This window comes from Tupaia chinensis, unplaced genomic scaffold, assembly GCF_000334495.1.
Source record: "Tupaia chinensis unplaced genomic scaffold, TupChi_1.0 Scaffold000147_1, whole genome shotgun sequence".
Classification (NCBI taxonomy): Eukaryota; Metazoa; Chordata; class Mammalia; order Scandentia; family Tupaiidae; genus Tupaia; species Tupaia belangeri.
Genome location: NW_006159617.1, coordinates 4,382,354 through 4,408,982, shown reverse-complemented (window position 1 = coordinate 4,408,982; position 26,629 = coordinate 4,382,354). Strand labels below are relative to the sequence as shown.

Here is a 26,629-nt window from a genome sequence, read left to right as displayed (position 1 = left end):
TCATCTATCAAGAAATCTAAACACATTAAAGAAAAGGAGATAATTCTGGATATTTTTGATATGAGAAAAGCTATCATTATCAACAACAACAAAAATTATCCAAATATAATAAAAATAGAATCTAACTGCTATTAAATTTCCTAGTAAAAATAATGGGTGATATACAATATACAAATTTAAAAAAATTTCTGAGAGGAAATATTTTCAACTCAGAATTTCTTACTCAGGCAAATTGTCAATGGAGTATAAGATGAAAATAAGTGGTGTGGCAGTTTAGAGCGTTGAGCTCCCACATGGCTGATTGCCGTTTGAGTCCCAGTCCTGGTGGCTAGCTTTCTCAGTTTCTCTGGGGCAAGCAGATGGTGTAGTGTTTAAGGGTGCTGGACTCCGACATGGCCCACTGCGGTATGAGTCCCAGACCTGGCGGCTTTCTCTCTCTCTCTTTCACTGTGCCCCTCTCTAGTCAAATTTTAAAAATAAAATTAAATAAAGTTAAATAAAATGATTCTAAAAAAATGAAAATACATTCACTTTAAGATATACAAATTCTTCAGATGTTATCTCTATTAATCCTTCTTTAGGAAGCTATTGCAGAACATGCTTTAACAAAATAGGGGAAGAAACTTAAGAATAAGGACATGAGACCCTGTGAGGGGAAGATCCAGAGCAATAGAGAATGGAGCTCCAACCTGACTACTGCTCCGGTGTCTGGAAAACACTCAGTGCAGACCTGAACAGGAGACAAAGAGCTAAACTGTAAAGGCCTTCCCACTACAATACCTGACCAAAAAAATAGAAATTCTGTCTGGTCAAGTGGCAAGTTTACTAATAGGAAAATTAGCGAACTCCCTAAATTTGCTGAAAGATCTTTTGGAACATTTGGAAGAAGATGTAATAATAATGCCAAAGAAAGTGGAAAAACTAGGGGGATTGAGGTAATTATTAATTTCATGGGGAAAATATAGGACAAAAATTATAGTCATCAATGTAAAGTCTATCAATGTAAAGACTATCAATGTAAATCACAAATTTTAGTTAAAAAAAAAGTGTTACAATTACATTGGGAAAATGTGAAGAAAGGAAATTATGTGTGTATGTATGTGTGTGTTTGTGCGTGTGCACACGTGGAATAGTGTTACAATTACATTGGGAAAATGTGAAGAAAGGAAATTATGTGTGTACGTATGTGTGTGTGTGCGTGTGCACATGTGTGTGTACATGAGCGTGCATGTGTGTGAGTAGAGGCTAGATGTACTAGTTGGACTAAATTACAGTTAAAAATAAACTAACACTATTTTCTTCTTTTTTTTTTTTTTTTTGGAGAGGTTTTTGCTATAGGGCGCATGCGCTTTCCAGAGAGACAGAGAGATAGAAAGCGAGAAATCACCCCCCAAAGGGGATGGCCATGCCACAGTCCCTTCTTCTCCATTCTCCTCTAGGGATCTTGGGCATGCACGCACATACATACGCCCAGTGTGAGTTTAAGCCACCAGGTCCGGGATTCGAACCACGGTCAACTACATGGGAGTTCAGCAACACAGCCATTATGCTAACTGCTGGTCCCTCTATTTTCTTCTTTTTTAAAGAATTATTTTTATTTAATTTCATTTATTCATTCATTTTATGTTAATTTGACCACAGAGAGACATGGAGAGAGAGAAAGAGAGAGGGAAGGTGAGAAAGCAAGCCACAGGTCTGAGACTTGAACCATGGTCAGCCATGTGGGACTGTCCAGTGCCTTAACCACCATGCCACCTGCCGGTCCCCTGACTAATACTATTTTCAATTTATGCTTGAAGAAATAGTAATACAAAGGGAATTATTTAAAATAGTGAGATAAATATGAGAAGAAACAGAGAAAAACATTAAGACCTTTTGGAGAAGAAGTTAGGTAATAAAAAATAAGTACAGGGAGTTGCTATTTACGTTGCAGACTTTCAGAAAACACATTGCTTAAAATTATATACCTTTATTATTTTAACATAAAATAAAAATTATTTTAAATGCAATAAACATAAACTACTCGCAAGAGCAATGTTTTCATCTACTAATATAAAGGTAAATCACTTTTATGCTACTCATGATTTCTAGAAAAATATATTCTACATGTACTTAAGAAAATGATCTAGTTCCATACCTTTATTTCTTATACAGGAAATTTTTAAAAAACATGAGGATTTTGTTAGATCTCTAAGAAGTGGGTAAAGAATTTGGTACAGGGTGGACCTTCATCCACAGAGTGGCCCTGATTAGAAGAATTTGCTAATGATATTAGTTGAGCTGCTAAATAACCTTAAATAAACGGACTATAATCCAAACACTGATATATTTTAATTCATACTACCAAACTATCTCAAAACAAAGTGTGTCTGTGTGTGCGTGTGTGTGTGTGTGTGAGTGTGCATGCACATGCTGTATATGCAGTGGGAGAATGAGGAGTGAGCAATCTGATAAGAATCATGTAACTCCCCTGCACTCCAGGGATTATTACTGAGGCCTTTCCTCTCTTGTACGTGTAGATGAATTGGGCTCCACTCCACAGCATTGTTGACTTTGAACAATGCATTGTCAGAGGAAACTCTCTTCATGCCAATCCTTCAGGCCACTAGCTCCTCTATTTTGAGGTTTACCAGCTACACTGGTAATGGCATTTCTGTATCGTTTATAGCTTTGTTCTCTTTGTTCTCACCCTTCAAGGTAAGTGATTTGCTTAGGTGTCCTCCAGCCTCTTTCTGCATATTGTTCAGAGCAGCAGGCACAGGGGCAAAGGCCTCCACATCAGTACACAAAGAGTGTAATTTGCATCATCTACCTTCTGATTCAGGAGTCTAGTTTTTAACTCACTGCTTAATTATGACACAGACCCCTTTATGTGCCTCAGATTTCTTTTTAATTCTTTGCTTAAGTGCCTTTATTAAGTTATATTTATTGATTGTGTTAGCATTTTTGTTTGATGATAATTTGACCTTGCAGTTATTACTTCGTTTCTTTTAGTGCACTATCTGATATGGTGTGCGCACAAGCACACACACACACACACACACACACACACAAAGAGGAGGGTTACGGAGTATCAAGTACTCTGGAACTATTCAGAGGTCAATAGCTATCTGAAATGCAGCACCTGTAACACTGATTGCAAGGTAGATGTGCTTTTAAACAAAGTACAATCATAAATGGTCTCTGTGGGGATACTTTCTTTTATACTATGAGAAGGGTGGGCATTGGAATGTGGAGGATGACTGCATAATAGTTTCTTTAGGCTAAAGGGGAAATGTGGAATAAGTTAACTATTCTTTATTATGCTTGGAAACAGGACCAGCAGTTGGCATAATGGCTATGTTCCTGGACTCCCATGTAGTTGACCGTGGTTCGAGTCTCAGATTCAGTGGGTTAAAACTCACGCCAGGCACATGTGCGTGCGTGCCCAAGATCCCGAGAGGAAAATGGAGGAGAATGGATTGCGGCATGGCCATCCCCCCGGGGGGTGATTTCTCGCTTTCTGTCTCTCTGTCTCTCTGTCTGTCTGGCAAGCACATGTGCCTTATGGCAAAAAAACCTCTCCAAAAAAAAATATGCTTGGAAAAAATCTATCACTTTTAATCAAAACCACATCATCAACTTTTTTTTTTCTTCTTCTTTCTATGGGATGTGTGTATTGGCTGGGGAGATAAAGAGACCTACAGAGAAAGCACCCTGCCCACCCACCCATCCCTCTACCCTCCCCCACCCAGGAAGAAAGCCCCACCACAATACCTTCCTCTCTATTCTCCTTTGAGTATGTTGGGCATGCACACATGCCTGGTGTGCTTCTCAAGCTGCTGGTCCAGGACTCAAACCAAGTAATCGGCCATGTGGGATTCAGCTGCCTTAATACCAATCTGCAACAGCCTCGTTATTATTATTATTTTTTTAACAGAATACATAGTCGCAGGGTAAGCCCATGTCAGTTTTGCTTATTGTTAGCCCTCAGTACTTTCTCACTGATTGGGTAGTAAAATTTTCCAGTATTAACTTTATTCAATGCAATTTATTAAGTAATGGTGTACCAATTATCTTTTGTCAAACACAATACTTGCGATATGAATTTGACTGCAATTCAGGTCATTTCTACATTAGCCTATTATTGCATTGCTAACAACGTTATTTGATACTGGGTATTTTATTAAGAAATACATGTTTACTTACTAATAGTTCTGGCCACATGGAAGGTCTAAAGGCATCACGAAATGGCAGACCTTTGAGCAGAGAAGCTGGCTGTAAGTTTCTGCCTATTGTGGTCTACTTTTCCCTCTTATAAACATACCAGGACTTGGACCATTCTATGGTCTGGTGGCGATCCCACATGGTTAACTGTGTTGTTGGAGTCCCAGACTCTGCAGCTTGGGAAATATTCCAGCGCATGAGCATGGATGCCCAAAATCCTGAAAGGAAGAAATGGAGAAGGGGGTTATAGCATGACCATTCCTCATTGGGGGGTGGGGAGTACTTTATCTCTCCCTCTCTGTCTGTATCTCCTTCTCTCTCTGGCAAGTGAGAGAAACACACTTGCTCTAGCACACATAAACACATACACACACACACCAAACATCAGGGCTCATTCAGAGCTGCCTTACCTGAATCTCCCAATCCCTAATCTCTTTCCCAAAGTCTCCCATTTCAACCCATAATTGTATCAAATTTTTGCCCTCTTAATCCCAGTAGTTTAACACATGAATTGGGGACAGAGAGATATACAAATTACTGCACTGTCTCAAGGAGTTATACTTAAGCAAAAACGTATGAGTGATAAATTAAGTGCAACAGGTTGTGACAAATTATGAACAGAAACACCATAAATCACGTAGGGACAACTTCTCATACCTGGAGGTAATGTGCTTACAAAAATAGGTTTAAAAACTTAGAATTCTTGGGGTCTGGCTGTTGGTGCAGCAGGAAAACCTGATGCTCTGTGAGGCTGACTTGCGTGGAAAGCTCTGGATTTGTGTCCAGAAGTACTGTTTTTGTCTGTCTCTCTGGCTCCTTCTCTTTCTCTCTCTGGCTCTCTCACTCATGACATAAATGAACTTTAAAAAGTTCCTATTTTGAAAACTTTTTAAAATGCCTTTTCCACTCATACATCCTCTTTCTCCATGTTTAAGTGATTTTGGACTGCAGAATTCTTTGGTTCACTGAGTCAGTGGAAACGGGAATGGGAATGTTATTTGTGTGAATCCATTTCTAGAATGAAACCTGGTAGTTACAAAGTGCTACATCTTTCCTCGGGAGCTTCCTATAACCTTATACTGAAGCTTTAATATTTAAATATATCCTGGAGGTTCCCTGGTTCTTCTGGAGTTGTCGTTGCTCAGAAAAGCATCATCACTTTTTAAATTTTTTTCTTGAACACAACAGCATTGGCAAGGGTAGCCTATAACGCAATTATGTTGATCCCTGACTGCTGATAACTAAACCTCTCCAAAGCCATTTAGATTAATAGACAAGGCAAAATGTTAGTAAGTCAATATTAGCAGGGATAATTTGTATTCTGAGCATCACCCCATATACAAAACTGGGTGTAATAAGTAGAATTGCAGTAAAATGTGCCTAAGTTTGATGTTGAATGGCATGTTGGGCTGATCATGTCAGCAATTAAATATAATCAGAAGAAAGAGCCGGTTAAAATTGTTTCTCCACTTCACTTTGGTGGAACACTATTCTACAGAACACATTAAAAATTAAGAAGCCTGTGTGTATTTAGCTTAATTAAATATTTAATCAAATGTCATCTACCTATTTCCACTCTACAATTTTCCATAACACCCAGAAGAGTTAGCTAATTTTTAACATTTCTGTTGACTTTCTCGAAATTGAACAGTATTGTTTTATGCTTCTATCTATCTTCTGTTGTTGCAAAGTGTCTCCCTCCCTCATCACCTTCAGCTTCTCAGGGAAAACTGACTGGAATTAGTAATCACTCACAGCATTTAAAAGCTCAGCTGACCTGAATAAAAAGCTCAGGACACATCGAAGTTGAAAAATGAAATTGCTATATCTTGTTGTGATTTGAACATATTTCCACTTCAACTCTTCAAATCCGTTTCTTATTCTTAATGAGATGGAAAATGTGAGCAGATATATTATGTAAGACAGTGGACTAGAGACCAGGCACGAGGTAGAGGCCATTTAATTAAAAGGTGTAAGATAAACAGACTGTATAATTCACTTGGTTCTATATAAAAACAGTCTGCTTGGCAGAACTGAATGATGAGTTAGATTAACATGTATGAATTTCGAGGAGACGGAAAACAGATCTAAATTGTATTAGCTTTGTTTTAACTTTTATTATTTTAGGCTCAAGATTACAGTATACATAAAACATTTTTAAAAGAAAGGAGAAAAGGAAAGGAGAGGTGGGAGTAAAAAAAGAAATCAGTCATATGAATGAATATGGCAGATTGCGATAAAAATATTATTTTGGTTGGCTTGTCAAGTGTTTAATGGATAACCTCATTTTTCTCAATAATTTGTCAATAATCATCAGGACCAAGAAATGTCTGGATTGTGGATTCAAAATGGTTTGATGCATATTTATAGTAACAATGAGACAATGTTTGATTTCTTTTTTTTTGGGGGGGGAGAGGTTTTTGCTACAGGGTGTGTGCGCTCACCAGAGAGACAGAGAAATCACCCCCCAGGAGGGATGGCCACACTGCCTTGGGATCTTGGGCACACATGCATATGTGCCCAGCATGAGTTTAAGTCACCGGGTCTGGGATTCAAACCACGGTCGACTACATGGGAGTTCAGTGACATAGCCATTATGCTAACTGCTGGTCCCAACAATGAAACAATGTTGTACAGAATAATTTTGTTATGTTTGTTAGAGGGCACTGTCAGGCCATCTTTATTTGTTTGTTCCTTTGAGTTGTTAGTGGTTGGCCCATTTTAATTATCTGTGTTTCTATTATAAAAAGGTACTATATCATTAATTATGGAGTTTTCAGCTTCAGGATGGATTTTATTTAACTACTTTTTATCTAACTACTTTTGATTCTTCACATTTTCTATTGCCTTTCAAATTTCACATTTTCTGGTGGGTTTTGGATACATTGAAAACACTAGGTTATTACGGAGGTTTAATTTAAGAACTGAATCCTGCTTCTACTATGAAGAGTGAACTTTGTTTTCCCTTAAAATAGCTGGGCCCAATGAGACAATGTTTGATTTCTTTTTTTTTGGGGGGGGAGAGGTTTTTGCTACAGGGTGTGTGCGCTCACCAGAGAGACAGAGAAATCACCCCCCAGGAGGGATGGCCACACTGCCTTGGGATCTTGGGCACACATGCATATGTGCCCAGCATGAGTTTAAGTCACCGGGTCTGGGATTCAAACCACGGTCGACTACATGGGAGTTCAGTGACATAGCCATTATGCTAACTGCTGGTCCCAACAATGAAACAATGTTGTACAGAATAATTTTGTTATGTTTGTTAGAGGGCACTGTCAGGCCATCTTTATTTGTTTGTTCCTTTGAGTTGTTAGTGGTTGGCCCATTTTAATTATCTGTGTTTCTATTATAAAAAGGTACTATATCATTAATTATGGAGTTTTCAGCTTCAGGATGGATTTTATTTAACTACTTTTTATCTAACTACTTTTGATTCTTCACATTTTCTATTGCCTTTCAAATTTCACATTTTCTGGTGGGTTTTGGATACATTGAAAACACTAGGTTATTACGGAGGTTTAATTTAAGAACTGAATCCTGCTTCTACTATGAAGAGTGAACTTTGTTTTCCCTTAAAATAGCTGGGCCTGAGAACATCACAGACAGTGTTATTGAGTCTTTGACTCTTAGGATTCATATACTAAGAGTCATTTCTTCTATTTAGTAAACATGAGAGAATTTTAAAAGTGAAGTACTGTCCTGGTTATCATCAGCATGGCCTGGTTAACCTACAATCATGATATGATCAAATAATAATTTTTGCAAGCACTTGGAGACAGGACAGTTCCATCAATCTTGGTTCAGAGCTTTTAACTTTCTGAGCATTGGAAGAATGGAAGAGGTAGTGCCCAGGTCACTCCCACTGCCTGGACCTCATAGCACCAAAATCCATGCAATTTAAGTTTCCTCTGATGCCTTTTGTCTACAGTAGATTCTTTTGACTAAATCTCATTTGATGTTTTCATGGTCCATGTAAAGTCACTTACTGGTTAAATTATTTCACCCCTATTCTCAAAATCAAGAGAACAACTTTCTACTGTAAATATTCCAACAGTAAGCAGAGAATATTCCCAAGGTCAGAAGACAAATGGAGAACTCCTAGTTTAAAACTCTCTAGTGATTTCAAACATATGTATCCTCAGCTTAAGCTCTAGAGAAATAAATCAATGATCTATTTGTGAGTTAAGAAATAGGAGATTCTACAAAGGACAAGGCCACCCTGCAGGCATGTTAAGAACTAGAGCAATCTTTCACAAACCTTTAAACTAATGCTCACTTTATTTCTGGGTGAACCAACTCTAAAGGCAGCCTCTCTGAGATGACCAATGGACATGTGTACAAAGCAGGATGGAGCTAACACTAATCGCTGATTACATTCAGATTATTATTTGGGTTGACAACGTTACCTACTAAGTATTTAACTAAACACAATCCCAATTTTATTGACCGTGTCAACTGCTCAACAAAAAACTACTTTCACCAACCTCCCTTGCAGCTAGAGTTTCCCACTCGTGCCAGCCACGTGTCTGTGCATGCCCAAAATCCCAGGAGATTGGAGGAGAAGGAATTGTGGCATGACCATCCCCCCTGGGGGTGGGGGTGGGGGAACTTCTCACTTTCTGTCTCTCTGCCTCTCTCTGTATATCTCAAAAATTTTTAAAAACTGTATTTTATACAATAATACATGATTATAATAAAGCTATACTTTAGGCAAAATTGCTGATGATCCAGAAAGTGTTTTGTCCACTGGCTTCTCAGAGGACATCATATAACTGTATATTCCACGTGGAAAATACGACATTGGAACACAGTCCAAGAAACGTGAAACACCATACATTGCCTAACAATGGCAAGAGTAGATTTATACTTTAGTTTTCTCATCTGTGAAATGAAAATAAAATACTAAAACAACTTTCTGTTGTGTAGAAGACATAAGGTAAAATTAATTCACCTAAGAAAATGTCTGGCATGCAGGCACCCAAAATTATTTATGTAAAACTTACACTGTGTACTTTATAACACTACGTCCTGTTATATTTTACGTGAACTATTACAGATACAGGTTACATTATAAAATTTTAGCATCATGTTCTACATATGTATATATTATATATAATGCATATTAAAGTACCTTTGTTGTTAGTCATTCAACAGTATGTTTTGTGCTAGGTACTATTCTATACATAAGTGAATACAATTATGAATACAATGAATCTGGCTTCTGTCTTAGAAGGTTATGGTCCTTTATGGTGCAGAGAAGATATCCTTGAATCTATAATATTTTAAGAGAACTCCTCAAACGCTTTCAGTTAAAATGGAAATTGATCGATAAAATGCAGATAAATTGAAAAAGGCAACTTTCACATTTCTTCTACAAAGAGTCACTTGCCAAGATTTCCAAGATCTCTTCACATTCTTCATCATGTCTATCATAGATGACAGCGTAGATGATAATCTGAATGTAAATGCTATCTAAAATAGGTCTCCAGCATTTTGGGGTGGATAGTGTCACAATATAACTGCCCTAAGAAATGGGCCTGTTGAATATGAAATTATTTATAGTCCAGGAACTCACTGTCTAAGGCACTTATGACATTTTTCAGAAAAGTTTCCAATTCTTTCTTTAAAATAAAGTAAGATTTTACAGAGCCAGCCAGTGACATGGGATTAAGATGGCTGATGCCATATGACTGATTGAGTGATCTAATACCACACCTGGTGGCTTGAAAAATCAGGCCAGGCACATGTGCGTGTATGTCTATAATCCCCAAAGAAGAATTGGAGAAGGGATTGTGGTGTGATCAGCCCACATGTGGATGCTTTCGCACTTTTCCCTCTTACTCTCTCTGCCTCTCTCTGTGTCTCTTTCTGGCAAGTGCACATGCTCCCTTGCAAGTTAAAAAAAAAAAAGCATCTTACAAAAAGGAGATGTGGCATTAACCATTAATGTATTCAGCATATATTTTACAGCCTTCTGCTATCTAAGCATGTGTATAAAGCTGACTTCTCTGGCACACTAGTGTTTTCATTCTTGATTTCTGAGTTTATTTTTTTCTTTCACAGCACTCCCAAAAAGATCTTGACAATGCAACTCACTCCCAGCTTTAGCCCTCCACAGTCATGGTCACACGTGTGCCCAGTGTGCTCAGGGAGGTGTTTAGATGCTATCTCTAAACCTTCCCGTATGGATCAGTCTCACAGTGTCACATTTTACTGACACACCACTGCCCAGCCTCCATTCTTGAGTTTAATGGAACCATGTGGCTAGTTTGGAAAATGAGTTCTGTGTGAAAATGTTGTTGGTCACCTCCAGGATAGGTTATTTAGTAGCTAATATGAATGAAACACTTGAAAGTTCTTTTTCCTCCAATATCATGATCTCCAAAGTTTAGGAGTATGGTTCCTCTCTCAACTGAGATCTCTGAATGACTGTGACGATCAGAGTTTTCTGGTCAATGTACAAACAGGCATATAGCATGAGCAAGTAATAAACTTTGACATTTGAGGCTGTGTGAGTTGTTTCAGTGGTTATTTATAAATATAGAATATCTAACTTTATCTGATACTGGTCATTACATCCAGACCATCCTTGAATCTCCATTGTTGCAACTCTCTATGATCAAATCTCCCTCAAATTATAATAATCCTATTTTCAAGTTATCTGTTCTTTGCTTAGGTTAGGCCATCATTTTCTCTTGTTTAGCTCTTTAACATCCTAATTAAATCTCATTTTATCTACCCCTGTGACTCCCCAAGTCATTTTCCATTTAGCAACAAGGATGCTATTCTTAAAAAATTAATCCGAGTCATTCACTCTCACTGTATTTGGCATAAAATCAGTTTTCTATGAAGGTCAAGAAGGTCATTAAACACAATCATTCCGTGTGACTGTTCCTCTAAATTTTACTGTGGTCTAGTAACATTATTGATCATTTGGGTTATTTAAAAACAAAGTTTTTTATTATTATTTTGTTTTGTTTTAATTCAGGGTCATTGCTTAAACTCTTCTATATTTTTTTCTGGTAATTGTTAACTTATTTTCCTTAAGATATAAGTGCTAAGAAAACCAAAAAAGAAATACTATCTGGCTATCTCTGTGTATAATAGTCATGTATAATAGTGCATGTGACTATATGGTCATAGTATATACACTCACATCATTTTTTCTATCATGTTGCTCTTCGCACTTTTTTTCCAAGGAGTTTCTAAAGTATAAAACTAATCTACCTGTTACATGCTTTTATTTTGACTTTTTAAAAAAAGAATTATTCATTTAATTTGTTATTAATATTTTTAACTTGATTAGAGAGATACATGAGAGAGAATGGGAAAATGAGAAAGCAAACCACCAGATTTGGGACTCTAACTGTAGTTGGCCATGTGGGAGTTTAGTGCCTTAACTACCATACCACCTGCTACCCCTCCTTTTTTTCCTGCTTTTTCTTATCCTTCCCCTCTGATTATAAGCCCAATAATGGCAATGATGTATTTCTTTTGTGCAACATACTAACTCAAATGACTACTAGTGCTAGCTAAAATGTAGGCATTTAAAGATTTTCTGTTTAATGAAAGAGTGAAGATTAACAAAGGAAGAAATGCTTATACTCCTGAAGACTGGAAAAATAACTTTTACATTAATGAGAAAATTGAAGGCAGGAAAGGTTCTCTGTGCAAAGTGCCACAGGACCAAATACATAGACCTCATGAAGTAGGCCACACCAATCAGATTCATACTAAGAGCTAGAAGCATTCTAAATGTAAAAACTAAGAGGAAGAGCAAAGTCATGTTTAAAGATATCCTCTAAGCTCATGAGCATTAAAGTTGATCATTTAAATCTGTAATTATCAATACAAATTAAATCTCTTTTTTGACAAACAAAGCATGAAATCCTTAGCTATCAAACAGATGGTAAGTTCCACTTGTAGGGCTTTATAAGTCACCTGCTGCCAAACACAGGGATTGGCGGTGTTTCAGACCCAGAAAAGACATAGCACGTAACTGATTTGCAAAGAAAAATAGTCTAGGGTGTTTCATAAATGAAGAAAGTACCATGATTTGACTTTGATCTAGATTTGATATGCAGAAAATGAAAACAACACCTCCCCAAAATAAAAGGTGGCCGATGTAACAAAATGTAAAGAAACACTTAGAAGATATTTGAAGCCAATTGAGAACTAATTTATAAACAATCTGAGAGTTTCAAAGGTGTCATATGGAAAATACATTAATTCTTCTGTATTCACTGATGTTGCTGAAACAGGAATGAACTTTTGATTGAATATCCCTTTCTGATTAACTGGGAGGCAGTTTAGAGACTAGAAAGTTTAGTTAAAATGGCACTGGTTTGAAGGTCAAGAGAGCTGACTGTAATCACAGCACAATCCTAAATCCATGACCTTAAGAAAGGTACAAGAAAAGTATGTTCTCTGGGTCTTTGCTTACTCGCCAAGAAAAAAAAAAAATGTGTGTGTGTGTGTGTGTGTGTAAAATGTTGCTAACAGAAACTTAGCTTATAGAAAATACTTCAAACATATTTCTCCCTGTGGTTTATGTAGTGTTGTGTATGATAGGACACAGTATAACATGTTTTTATGTATCGTATACTGGGAAAGTCATATCAAAAGGTGCACTAAGACCTCTCAACACCTCTGGATAAAGGGAAATGAGAGGTTGGCAAGGTTTTAAGTCTGGCAACTGATGAGCGATGACCTACTCCTGCTCATTGTAAGAAAGTAGTAATGAATTCAGACTTCATTTGGGCAAATGTTTATATTTAAGGTAATCTCATCAAGTGAACTGGGCAGAGTAGTCAGAGATTCCAGGCAATAATTGAGGTCAAAGACTGCTAGGAATATGGTTCCAGATAGTCAATGCATTGAGAAGTGACTTGAGCCAGTGACTAAGCAGCTGGCAAAAATATTAAGTAGAGTTGCAAGAGTTGTGCAGAATATCATGGGGCTCCTTTTCCAGAAGGAAAGGGGCATTTAAAGCTTACATTTAGAATTGCTGGATCAAAGTCTCTTTTTACAAATTTGATAAATTCTGCTCACTTTTCCTTCTCAAAGATTTTTTGAATTCATACTTTTTATCAACAATGTATGAAAATGCCTTTTAGCCCTAAGTGTGCAAATGAGCACAGGGTGTTCATGTGTTATCAAACATTTTGATTTTTGCTGAGGTGATAGCAAAAATTTCTATATTTTTATAAGCTATCCATTTGTCAAATAGTATAAGAGTGTGGATCTCAGTCTTAATATTTTAGCCAGACTCACCTTGAGAAATAGTAACTTTGAGATTGCTCTTGGAGAACAAGTGGCCAAGGAAAGAAATTATGAACTTTGCATGTAAACAAACCTAAAAGTTCACAGATGGTCAGTGCATGGCCAGATAGTCAAAAATGGCTGGATTCTACATGCAACTGTGTGGTTTAAGTCCCAGGTCCAGCAGCTTGAGAAATACACTGGGCATATATGCATGTGTGCCCAAAATCCTGAAAAGAAGTAGAGGAGGGGGGATTGAAGTTTGACTATGCCCCATGAGGGTGCTTTCTCTTTCTCTCTGTCTAGAAAGTACACATGCCTACTGGTAATTTTTTTTAATTAAGTTAGAAAAAAGATAGAATTAAAAGATTAAAAATTTAAACTTTATTTCTCAATGTAAGTTCTATGAAGTTCAAAGCCGAGAAGGACTCTAATGAAGCTTTTTTGGAAGTTTCTCTGCTAAAGTTTTGACTGACTTTCTCAAAACACTCGTTATAGATAGATGTTACTGTTCTTTGATTATTTAGAAAGTCAACATGCATAATGACTTATTGCATCCCCCAAAATTGTTGCCATGACCTTTACTCTTGACTGGTCCACTTTTGCTTTGATCAGAGCACTTCCGCTTGTTGGTAGTCATTGCTTTGATCATACACTTGTCTTCAGGGTTGTACTGGTAAACCCATGTTTTCTCTCCTACTACAGTTATTTGAAGAAATGGATCAAGATCTTGGTCTACTGTTTAAAATTTCTATTGAAATTTCTGTCCTTCTCTGTAGCTGATTTTGGAAGAATCTGAGCAGAAAATTTTGGAAGCTTTAATTTTTCAATTAGACCTGTGTTAACATGACCGATTTGGATGTACTTCTCTTGTGCTGGCTATTGTTTTTGGTGTTGACTGTCAGACCTCTTCAATTTAGGGTTTATACAAGATTAATTTTTTTTCTTGATAATTAATGTGGATGGTCCACTGCTGCCAGCATCTTCTTTAACATAGTCTTGTCCCTTCTAAAAACAAGTTTTCCATTTGTAAACTATATGATTTCTTTGGGGCCCTGTTTCTATAAACTTTTTGTAAAACAACAATAATTTGACCACACTTCCACGGAAAGTTCATCCTAAATTTCATGTTTGTTCTTACTTCAATTTTAGCAGAATTCATGTAACTCTGGTAAGGGCTCTTTTCAAATTATCTTATCTTTCTTGGTGTGTCAAATTAGATCCTGTTTAGATATCTTATAACAAGTTAGTAGAAGTTTATTTTGTTACAAAATATTTTGAATTCCACATGTAGTTTTTTTGTTTTTTTTTAAGAGGTTTTTATTTGTTTGTTTTGTTTTGTTTTGTTTGTTTTTTTTTTGGAGAGGTTTTTGCTCTAGGGTGCGTGCGCTCACCAGAGAGACAGAGAGAGATAGAGAGATAGAGAGACAGAAAGCGAGAAATCACCCCCCAAGGGGGATGGCCACACCGCAGTCCCTTCTCTTCCATTCTCCTCTCGGGATCCTGGGCATGCCCGCACACCTGCCTGGTGTGAGTTTAAGCCACTGGGTCTGGAACTTGAACCACAGTCAACTACATGCGAGTCCAGCAAACAGCCAATATGTAGGCTCTTTATACTGCCTCTTTCTTTAAACTCTTTGTTAAACTACTGGTTGACCTATATTGGTATCAGACCCATAAAATCGACTCCACTAATGTCTAGCTCATTGCTTGATTATTTTTGACAACATCCTGGAACATAAATTAGCCTTTAGTCTGATTCAGTTAAAGTTGGGCTTATTTGCAGGAATAATTGTTGAGACCAGACTCTGAGACTCGTTCACATTCTAGGAGGGCTCTCCTTAGCTGTTTCTTGGTTGTTATTGTTGTTTATTTTTGCTAAACTTTTGTTATTTCTCTTATTGTTATAATAATTGCTTATCACCCACCTCCAATGTTTCTTTAAGTTATTTTGTCTTTATTCATGACATATCATGTGTGCATGTCCATGAGAGAAAGAGAGAGAGAGATGAGCATCCTTCGCAGGATCTGGTCATATCATCATCACCTTCCTCCAATCCTCCAGGCCCTTCAGTCTTGGGGATTCATGTTTTGCCTGGTGTATTTCAGGATGACCTGGCCAGGAATCAGAACCTCCATCACTGTGTGAGATCTGGCTTCTCTGAGCAGTGTACTACCGCTGTACCATGAAGGCAGTCCTTTCTGTTTTAACAATGATTGAATGCCCTGCACTGTGTTCCATGGAAAGTGGAACCTCTGGGGGCAAACTATAGAGCTCTTTATTCTTTGCTTTTCTCTCCCCCCTGGGCAAAACTTAGACTACCCTGCTTCAGAGTGGCTGTGAGTGAGGATAACAGCCTTCTCTTCTGTTTATAACACCCTGTTCTATAAGGAGGACATTGAACAAAAGTGCTAATCTCTAAAGTGCTCAGCTTTCTTATATGGTAGATCTTCTGGCGTACACATGATGTGGAGAAAGTATGATCGGGTCCTGGTATTCTTGGCCTGCCTGGGCTGGTGCAGAACTTGTTCCGTAACAGTGAGAGATGAGTGGAGAAAGAAGAGGCACCCCTAGTAGCTGGGCTTCTCTTGCCTGTGAGAGAATGTTTGCAACATAGAGGTGGTGGCTTGGCAGTGAGAAACACTGGTGGCCTGCCTTCCTAGAGAGATACCATATTTCTAGAGTGAGACGGGGGGAGGGGGGTGAAGGAGAGGCCCAGATTCTTGGCTAAAGATGCCTAGAACTTCCATCACTCTGAGCTAGGGAAGGAGGAAGAGAGAAGTTACGGCTCAAATGCTACTGATTCTTGTTATTCTTACCATGACTTGGTAGATTGCCTGGAATAAATGTTTCTGCATTAGGACCTTAGAACTTCCAGATATTTAATTTTTTTTATCATTGTTGCTAGTTATTATTTTACTGGAAGGGAATTCATTAGAACTCTTCACATCATTATTTTAGAAGTATTTCTGGTCTGGTGTTCTTTTGTATAGATGTAGAGCATCCTCAAATATTTTTTCCATCTCTGACTACTTTTCAAAAATTGTTTCATTATCATAAATAAATGATAATAAATAGCCATTTGTGATCACTCATATTGGGAAGCTGTATATTTCAAAAGTTTCATATGGGAATTTAGGCATGTTTTCTACCTTCTCTTTCCCGTTTTTCACTGAGGTTTCAACCCCAGTCTTGACAGTGGCAGACATGGAGATAAACAGAAAACAGATAACCTAAGCCAACTCATAATTTCTGGCTCTATTTGATGATTCTCTCCAAACTTACTGCTACAGTCCAAGATATGTTTCTATCTCTTGCCTGGTTCTATGATGGGAAAACAACTCTCATATGATCATTCTGTCTTCTCCATATTCTGTTGTTCTTAATAAAATCTCAGTGTTAGATCTACAAGCTCTGGATCTGAGAACCAATATTAATGCCTTTCTCAAAAGTTTCACCTATTATGAATCACAAGGGTTTTTCTTTTAGTAAATCATCTGTGGAGTGACTTTTCAATAACCAAAGCATAGACTGTGGCTATTTATCCCTACGTTAGGGTAAGGCCTGTGGGAAGCATAACTACTGTTCAACTGTTAGGAAGAGAGGAAGCAGTGAACCCAGGCAATGTTCATTAACATCTTAAAATATTATCCACTTGGAAATGATTCAGGAAGCCACAGTCTTTTTATCTTGGTGACGAGGACTGTGGCATGGTAGTGGGGAGAGGGTAGCAGCTAGTGAAATTCTGCTTTGTTCCTTTTTTTCTGTAAAGACACAATGTAATTTAGGAGAGAATGAAGAAGAAAGGAATATGTTACTTTGCTTTCATATGTTTTCTTTTAAAAGAGTGACTTGTAAAACCTGTCTTTCCTTGACTCTTCTCAGAATTTCCATTCCTGTATGTAGAGTCCAAATCTCCCTTAATGTATCTGGCACGCCATGGTCATCTTTTGTATGTCAATAGGATGTTGTGCTTTGACCCTGTTCATGTGGGTTTTGGTAGAACGTTGTCATTCCCTGTATTTTTCATGTGAGCTCCAAGGGATTGCTTCATGCCATATTCCGGAGTATGTCTGAAAGCACCACCAGAGCAAAGAGAGCAACTTTTCACGGTGAAGGAAGCTAGGAATCATTATATTTTAGTTTATTAGGAAGCACAAGAGTATTCTCTTCAAAAATTCATTAAACAAAAATGAGAAAGCTAAAGCTTTTAATCATCCCTTCTCCAAATTATGACATTTACCTAAAAAGCTAGGAGGAAAGTTTGAAGGTCATGGAATCTGGTATGATAGCATATTTTAATACCTTCTGTTGATATTTTTCCCTGAAATTTTCAACTACTTATTTAAATAAGTCAATCTCTTCTCCAGTAAAGAAAAGAATTTAACAACAGAAATTGAGGTTAACACATTGTCCTTTTTTTTGACATTTAAGTAAAAAACAAACAAACAAACAAAAACTGGATTTTTATTGGAATAGGAAAGACTTAAGGCATAAACAAAATATTCAGGAGAATACCTTAACAAGAGCAAAACTTTCTTGATTTTCACTCTAAGGAGACAGAGAGGTGGATAAAAATTCTGCAGTGGTGCATTATCTTCATGGACTGATCCCTGCAACCACTCTCCAGATAGGTTTGTGGGATTGGACACCAGAAAAAAATTGGGTTTCCTAGAGTTCAGAGAGATAGCAAGTCCTCAAAGTAAAAAGAAAATAAAAGTTCTTTTTTTTTTTTCTCTAGACCTTCTTTTTCACTGTAAAATTTCCCAAACCCCAATATTACATTGTAGGAGCAACAGAGTAGTTTCCATGTGCTCAAGGGTGCAAGTCAAGGATGTGTAGACAAGTGGTTTGCTGACAGCCCTGAATGGACACATGTATGATACTGGAAACATGAGTGGACTGATGACTGGGACCCAAACAGGACTGCAGGTGGCTCAGGAGCTAGTAGTGTGGGTAGAAGACACAATGGTCCAGATGCCTGTGGTTTTGCACATATGCTTCATTGTCCTGCAAGATTGCTCAGAGCTGAGAAACTACACCACATTCTGGCAGGTAGGAAAAAGGTGCACAGCATTTCCTAACATTTCATTGGACAAAATAGCCACACTTAGTTGGAAAAGACACTGCTCAATAGTGTTTTGCTGGGTGACAATGTGTCTGGTTGTTAAAAATTAGGGTTCTTATTAAGAAGTTCTTCTAAATAATTCTCAGTTCTTTATTACTCTTTCCTAGAAACTTTAACCACTTTGTTCTTTCCAGATGCTCAGATTCATCTTCTCAGCTCAGATTGTCTTCTGGACTCTGAGTGGGTTTCCCCTCCAAAAAAGTCACGAAAGAGTAGATAGCCACAGTCTAGTTCTTCCTCAAGTCAGTAAGCTAGGGCAAATGTCGGGCTCACCTTGTTTGTTTTCCACCTTGAAGCATTACTTTTCTTCATCGCCTATATGCAATGTACGAAAACCTACTTCACTGTTTTTTTCTTTTCCTTTTCCCTTTTCTTCCATTTTGTTTCCTTCCCCATTTACCGTCCCTTTCCTTTTCCTTTCCTTCTCCTCCCCTCCTTTCCTTTGTCTTTCCTTCCTTCTTTCATTTTTCTTTTCTTCTTTTTTGTGTGTTTAAGTTAATGAAATCCTGTTATTTTTGTCTTGACTGAGGAGGTGAATTCATTTATTTTTCTTTTGCACTTTTATACTTATGTACTTATGTTTCTCATCTACATATTGCTTGCAAAATATTTTGATATACTTGGTAGTTTGCCAGGATGTAAATTAAATTGACATGTACATGCTATTTCCTGCCAGCAGAGATAAAAGTACTTACAAAGCTCCAAAGTTCCATCTTTTTCTCATTCTTTCTTTCTCTCTTTCTTTCTTTCTTTTCTTTTTTTTTTTTTTTTTTTTTTTGCCATAGGGCACATGCAATTGCAGGAGAGGGACAGAGAGAGAGAAAGTAAGAAATCATCCCCCGGAGGAATGGCTATGCTGCAATCACTTCTCCTACATGCTTTTCTGAGGATTTGTGGCATGCATCCACACATGCCCAAAGTGATTTTCAAGCCTCCAGACGTGGTAGGCCATGTGGGAATCCCCTGCCTTACTACCATGCTACCTGCTGGCCTCACAAAGTCCATTTCTAAATGTGCCACCCTGCCCACAGAATTTGAGCCTAAAGAAAATGGAAATTAGTTGAAAAAGACAATGTGTATGGTGCCTAAGGATGTAGACCCAGAACTGCACTAAGCAATACTTTGTATTTCTAAAATGCAACCTCATGTGCACAATGGCTAAGGAAGACAGAGAGCGTATTTTATTGGAGAATCCTCCTTTGGATTTTTGCCTAGTGCAATTTAGCAAAAGTTTAGCAATGGATGTATCATAATAATAATTAAAAAAGGTACTGAATTTAAGGGATTGGTAGAAAGATTACTTAGATGTGGTCTGAGTTTATTTTCAAGGAGTGTTTTTCACTTTCTTCTCTCAGTCTCAGTTTCTTCTCCTTACATGTGTGAGGAAATAAACTACTCCATCTCTCCACACCAAATGTCTTTGTTTTTGTGGAAGGTTTTCTGAAGGCAAGTGAACCATATCAAAGTTTTACAGACATCAGATGTCCCTGAGCTTACCCCTCTTCAACCCTCGCAAATCCTATTTTCATTGAATTTTCCGTATAAAACTTCCACTGAAACCTCCAGGGCTTGTGCTCTCTTGAGAATTAGAATTATATTTTGGTGAATATTTGGTTTTTTACACTCTCCTTCTCCCTGTAATTATTAAGTTTTTGCTAATTCAAAAAAAAACCCAACAAAATAAAACAAACACAAACCAAAGAAGTGTCCCATGGTAAAATAAAATAAAAAGTTAGTGCCTATATTAAAATGCAAAAAAAAATTTAGAATATAAACTGAATTGACTATAATGAATGAGTATTTTCTGTTGACACATTATTCTTTGTAAACTTGGGGACAGGGAGAGATATACTTGAATTTCCAATCTTAAAGGTGCACTACGGTTTTGTAGATACGAATTCTATTATTGCTATATTGTTTTTAATACATTTTACAGAAGCAAAATGTCTCCTACCACTAAACAACATCTACTTGCAAGTGAAGAGGGAACAAAAGCTCATAAAACTGCAATAAAATATTTATTTGTCTTCAGCAATAGGATTAATTTTATCACTGTAGATTTATGACCCCAGAAATTCGTTGCTGGATATTTAATATATCAAAATAGCAGAACAAGGAGCTTGTATTAAGAAATGTGTTGTGAAACTTGTGATTTACCAGAGAGAACAGATTTCTTTTCTTTTTTTTCCATAGGACTTAATAAAACAGCAGCAAAATTGAATTAGCTTGCATAAAATTTAATTGCCTGATGAAAAATTTTGATACTGCTATTGCATTATTGCTTACATACAGAAGATGTTAGGATTGTGGATTATCATTCCTTGAGACCCCTAGACTATCTGGGGGAGCTAATGATGGCAATACGATTGTAGTGGTAGTGTCTGGAAATCACCCTTTCGATTGCCGCTTCCTATCATAAAGGAGGAAAAGTTCATGGTAATGACCTTTGCAAAAGGGAAAACAGGGCTTTATAGTTTGCTGCCTCCCTAATGCAATTCCTTTGTTGAAAGCCTATCTTTTCAGGAATTCTATTGCTCTTCAGTGCTATAGCACCTTGAGATCTTGTGCCTTAGTGACATTCAGTTTATGCATCTAGGAGCTTTTTTTTTTATGATGGAAATGGCCCGATAGCAGAAAGTCATAAAAGAACATAGTAAATCTACAACCTTCAAATATTCTCTGTTTTGAATTGTGACTGCAGCTATGAATTACTCTTTCTGCTCACTCTTTTTTCTCATCTTTTGAGCTCCTATAAGAAGTAGGTACACACTTAGGAAAAAAACGCAGTCTCTTGAGATTGTAATGTGGGAGCTAGACATCTTCATGTTCAGAAAGGTTAGAGGAATATGGTCTGACAGAGGCAGAACAACAGTCCCCATAATTCAGGCAGCACAGAATTTGAGAACAGAGCCACTAAATCGATGATGTGGCCATAGAGTTTACAACCAGAGACCATCTCAGTTCTTATCCATAAAGCTTATAACAGCTAACCTTCTTGGGGGATTGCTATGTGAATTTCCAATCAGAATAGTCCCCAGAGGGTGGCTGAGTCCGGTTTATTGTTAAAGAAAGTAATTGAGTAAGTGAAAATATGTGCCATGGAGGGGAAGAGGCCAACAGTTTTCTTTTAGTTTGATTTGAATGAGAAAAAGACTAGATTTATTTTCTCTCTTCTATTCTATGCTCTTCCTTAGGAGGTCTTGGTAATTCTTTTTTTTTTTTTTTTAAGTATATCATCAAGCAAACCACTTACTGTCCTTTACCATCTGATTTTCTCCTGCCCTACCACATGCTCTTGGTAGCAGTAACCTATGTAAATTGATAGACTCAGCGGAGACCAGCGTTCTGAAGCTTTTGGGCCAAGTCATAGCTAGTGCTTTTGTTTCCAACACCCACCCCTGTGTATTAGAGATATATAGTGAGACAGTCTTACAAATTTGTAATATATTATAAGTCTATACCATATAAAATCAAAACTAAATTTTATATGATATCATATATAGAAATTATAATGAAAAAAGCATCCACAAAGGTTAAGACTAAGGGAATAGACAATATCATTCATTTAAATAATAAAAAAGTAAGGTAACAACATTAATGCCAAGAAATATCCTTGATATTAAATCTACCAGTAATGGGGGACCAGCAGTTAGCGTAATGGCTGTCTGTGTTGCTGGACTCCCACGTAGTCGACTGCGGTTTGCATCCCAGACCCACCGACTTAAACTCACACCGGGGTGCCCAAGATCCCAAGAGGAGAATGGAGGAGAAGGGATTGCGGCATGGCCATCCCCCCTGGGAAGGTGATTTCTCGCTTTCTGTCTCTCTGTCTCTGTCTTTCTGGTGAGCGCTTGTGTCCTATAGCAAAAACCTCTCCAAAAAAAAAAAAAAAAAAATCAACCAGTAATGCTGTATTTATTATTGATGAAGCATACACTATTCAAAAAACCTTTATCCTTTGCATCAAATAACCAACATCAAAATACATAAAATAATAAAAATATATAATTAGTAGAAGTCCAGGAGAAGTTGAAAGGAGCACGGTACTAAAGGAAGATTAATACATTGTTGAAGTAGTCCTGGAGAGATAAGGAATGCAAAAACAAACAAATAAATTAACCAATATTCTGCAGGGATTTAACTATTCTTTTCCAACACTCATAGAACACTTAGAAATAGCAGCTCCAATACCTTGTGAAATGCAGTTGTTGTAGAGAATTCACTCTGACCAAAATACCATACCAAGAAAATAAAATGAATAGTATTCAGTAACTTGTCCATACCTTCAAGTTTTTCAGGATTGTGTTGTAATTCTCTTTTCCATTTCTATACAAATTTTTTATTTCATATTCTTCAGGTTAGCATGCTAAAGCCATTTTCTGTGACTCTCATATTATACACTAACATCATTTCATACTTTTCTAAATGTGTTAAATAAACTCTATATTGTGATTCTTGACCATGATGCATCCAAATAGCTCTAGTTCTGGCAGCACAAGACAGTACTTTATTCTATTTTTTTAGAGAGTTTTACTACAGGGCATATGCACTCATGGAAGAAACAGAGAGAGAGAAAACAAGAAATCACCCCACAGGAAGGATGGCCATGCCACAATCCCTTCTCCTCCATTTTCCTCTTGGGGTTTTGGGCACCCATGTACCTGGGCCCAGCGTGTTTCAAGCTGCCGGGTCTGGGATTTGAACCTCAACTGGCCATGTGGGAGTCTAGCATCTTAACCATCATGTCAACTGCTGACCTCAATGACTTATACTCTTGAGCCTTTCATATCTGCACTAAATAATGTGAGTCATCACCAATACTAAAATGCCACTTAATTGTGTTCCTTTAATTATCTTATCCATGCCCCTATTTTCAAAGCCTTCTTCATTTTCTAACATTTAAAAGTTAAACTGACCACTTTCCTGAATAGTTATAAGATCAAGAAGGACATAAGTATTATAAATTATATAATTTGCAGGAGAATGACAGCAGTAAGAATATTATATATCAAAATTTATGAGAAGTTTCCACAGTTGCACACAGAGGAAAATAAATGTCTCCACAGATATTAAATGTTAAAGAAAAAGAGTAAGAATTTAAAATTGCATTCAAGAATGTATAAAAAGAATATCAAAAATGAGGCAGAAGTTGGAAAACTATAATTTGGGGGTCAATTTCAGCCCAATTCAGGTCAATTTCAGTCTTATTTGACAATAAGACTTTACTGGAACACAGTTATGTGTGTTCTTTTATGAATTATCCTTGACTATTTTCATGCTACGATGTCAGCTCTATAGTTTAAAAGTATTCCTTAAAAATGTCGGGTGTCACTAATGTAGAAGTACTAAAAGGTAGGGCCTTTAAGAAGTGATTAGGCTATGAGGTCACCTTCTTCATTAATGGGTTTAAGTCCCCTTTAAAAAGAGGTTTTATGCAGCATTTGCTTGTTTTGCTAACTTGCTAGCTTTCCCTCCACCTCTGTCATGTTCAGATGCAGCAAGAAGGTCCTCAGACCAAATGCCAGCTCCTGATCTTGGACCTTTTGGCCTGCAGAAGTGTGAGCAATCTATTTCTATTCGAGGTAAATTACCCAGTCTCAGATATTTTGTCCATTTGTCTATAGCAGCACAGATGGACTAATAAAGGTGAGTTTGAGTAGCTGTGACAGACCATTCGGATCACAGAGACAGCCTTTTGCCATATGGCCCTTTACAGAAGAGTTTTGTAGAGCATTAGTCCAAGATATTGAGAGTAAAGAGTTGTTGAAAGTGAAGCTATAGACTAATAATTCGATAAATGGAAAAGGATATCATGGAACTGCATGTTAATCATTCTTTTAACACACATTAATCTGTTCAATGTTATAAATATTATTTTGTTATTATTATCTCATACTGAAGCACGGAGTAACGAGCATAATGAAAAACGTATAGTTAAATTTATTATGTACAGATGAAAATTTGTAAATAAATATTGGCCAAGATAAGCCGGCCTTATAATTTTTAGTAACCTACAGCAGAGTTAAGATTAATTTCAGAGATAATATTAATTATTTACAATTAGTAAATATGTTAATATACTTGGTCATATCAAATAAATCAAAGCAGAAAGTATATTAATGTGAATAAAGAAAATGAGTCAGACTTTTTTTTTTTTTTTGAGAGATTTTCACTATAGGGTGTGTGCACTCGCCAGACAGAGAGAGACATAGAGACAGAAAGTGAGGAATCACCCCCCAGGGGGGATGGCCATGCCGCAATCCCTTCTCCTCCATTCTCCTCTCGGGATCTTGGGCACGCATGCACACGCGCCCAGCGTGAGTTTAAGCCACCGGGTCTGGGACACGAACCACGGTCGACTTCGTGGGAGTCCAACGACATAGCCATTATGCTAACTGCTGATTCCCAATGAGTCAGACTTTTAAAAAGGATTTTATGTATTTATTTCTGCTGTGAGAAAGGGAGACAGAAAGAGAGAGAGATAGACAGACACCCCTAACAGGGTCTTCATGCTGTAATCCTCTCCCAGACTCAGTCAGTCAGGACCATCAGCACGTGCACCCAGTATGCACAGAGAGAGTTCAGGATGCAAACTCAGGACCTTCCCACGTGGCCTCAGCTTTGTGAAACATTGTGCTACCAGACAGGTGCAGCCGGCCATTTATTCTGCTACAAAACTGCCCTAGAAATAGGAAGATATATTCTTAGTATGACACTAATGACCAGCACTAATCTCAAAGCTGAAAACATCAGAGATATTTCATTAACATAATAATAGTATAAGAATATACTTGCAATTTTCATGAATATTTAAGGGATAGAGTTTCTAAACATTCTAGCCAGTGAGATAGGATATGAAAAATTAAAAAGAAAAATATTAAATTTTTACTTTTTGATTATGTGATTGTATTTCTTTTCTTTATTTTGATATTCAGTTATTTAATTAGGTTCTTGGAAAGAAACTTAGCATACCGATTTGTGAGGGTAAACTCAGTTTGTAAGAGCAAACCACACGGATCACACGTAGCCCTGGAGCTGAGGAACAGCTTTGATTTTTGGTAAAATTTGTGAGTTCATATCTATCTGCTCAATCTTGGGCTTCTCTGAAATCTTGTATTTCTCCTTCTCTGTATCAAGGATCTTACTTTCTTGGAGTCTGGGCTTCTGTAGTTTCTTTTTGTTGAAGTAGGCATTGGTGAGATGTTTTGGGATTTTTACTTTGCTAATATCAATTTTTGTGGAGGTGACAATGACAAATTTCTGGTGTATCCTACGCAGTGGAACTCGATTGAAGACCAGAGGTCCAGTCACAAGCAGCAAGCCACTGCTCAGCTGCTTCAGGAAAACCACTCTCTTGCCTCTGTGGCGTCCAGTGAGGATGATCAGAATGGCCCCAGGAGTGATGTTAACTCGCAGCTTTCTCACATAATGACTGAAGGGGTTTTTGGCTCAACAGCTTTCGAGGCACAGCTTCAGTAGGATAAAACCTAGGCATTTTGCAAAATTTAACTACCTTGCTACCACCATTCTTGTCCCCAACAACTGGTATAACAGTGACAAGAACTTTCTCTTTTTTTTAAAATCCTAGATGTAGTGGCTGAGTATTTCTTCCTGTACTGTATTCTGAGTATTTCCTGGAATACATGGCAGATCTAGAGTATCTGCCAATGCCCCTGACTAGGACTGGATTTCCACTGCAATGGGGCTTCCCCTTCTTGGGCTTTTTAGCCTTGGGGTCACCCTTTTTAACCTTGCCACTGGCATTAGCCTTCCTAGCTTCAGGTTTCTTCTCTTTAGTGTCCTGCTTCGCAGCTTTTTCACCGGCCATCTTGTATAGCGGGAAAGAGAACTGAGATTATGTGATTATATTTCTAAAAACAAAAGCAGAATATTCACAATGACATGTTACTATCATTTAATCTTTAGGATTCAGTCAACATTCTTTAACTGGCAAACAGATCCCATTGGGAGTTACACATTGCATTTACTTGTATCTTTTCATTTTCCTTCAGTCTAGTACAGTTTCTCAT

General features: G+C 37.4%; 1 pseudogene; it reads right to left on the bottom strand.

Moving 5' to 3' along the window:
* Positions 1–26,427, bottom strand: part of LOC106734581 (60S ribosomal protein L6 pseudogene) — a 45,756-nt pseudogene extending 19,329 nt beyond the window's left edge.
* Between the last annotated feature and the right edge of the window lie 202 nt (positions 26,428–26,629).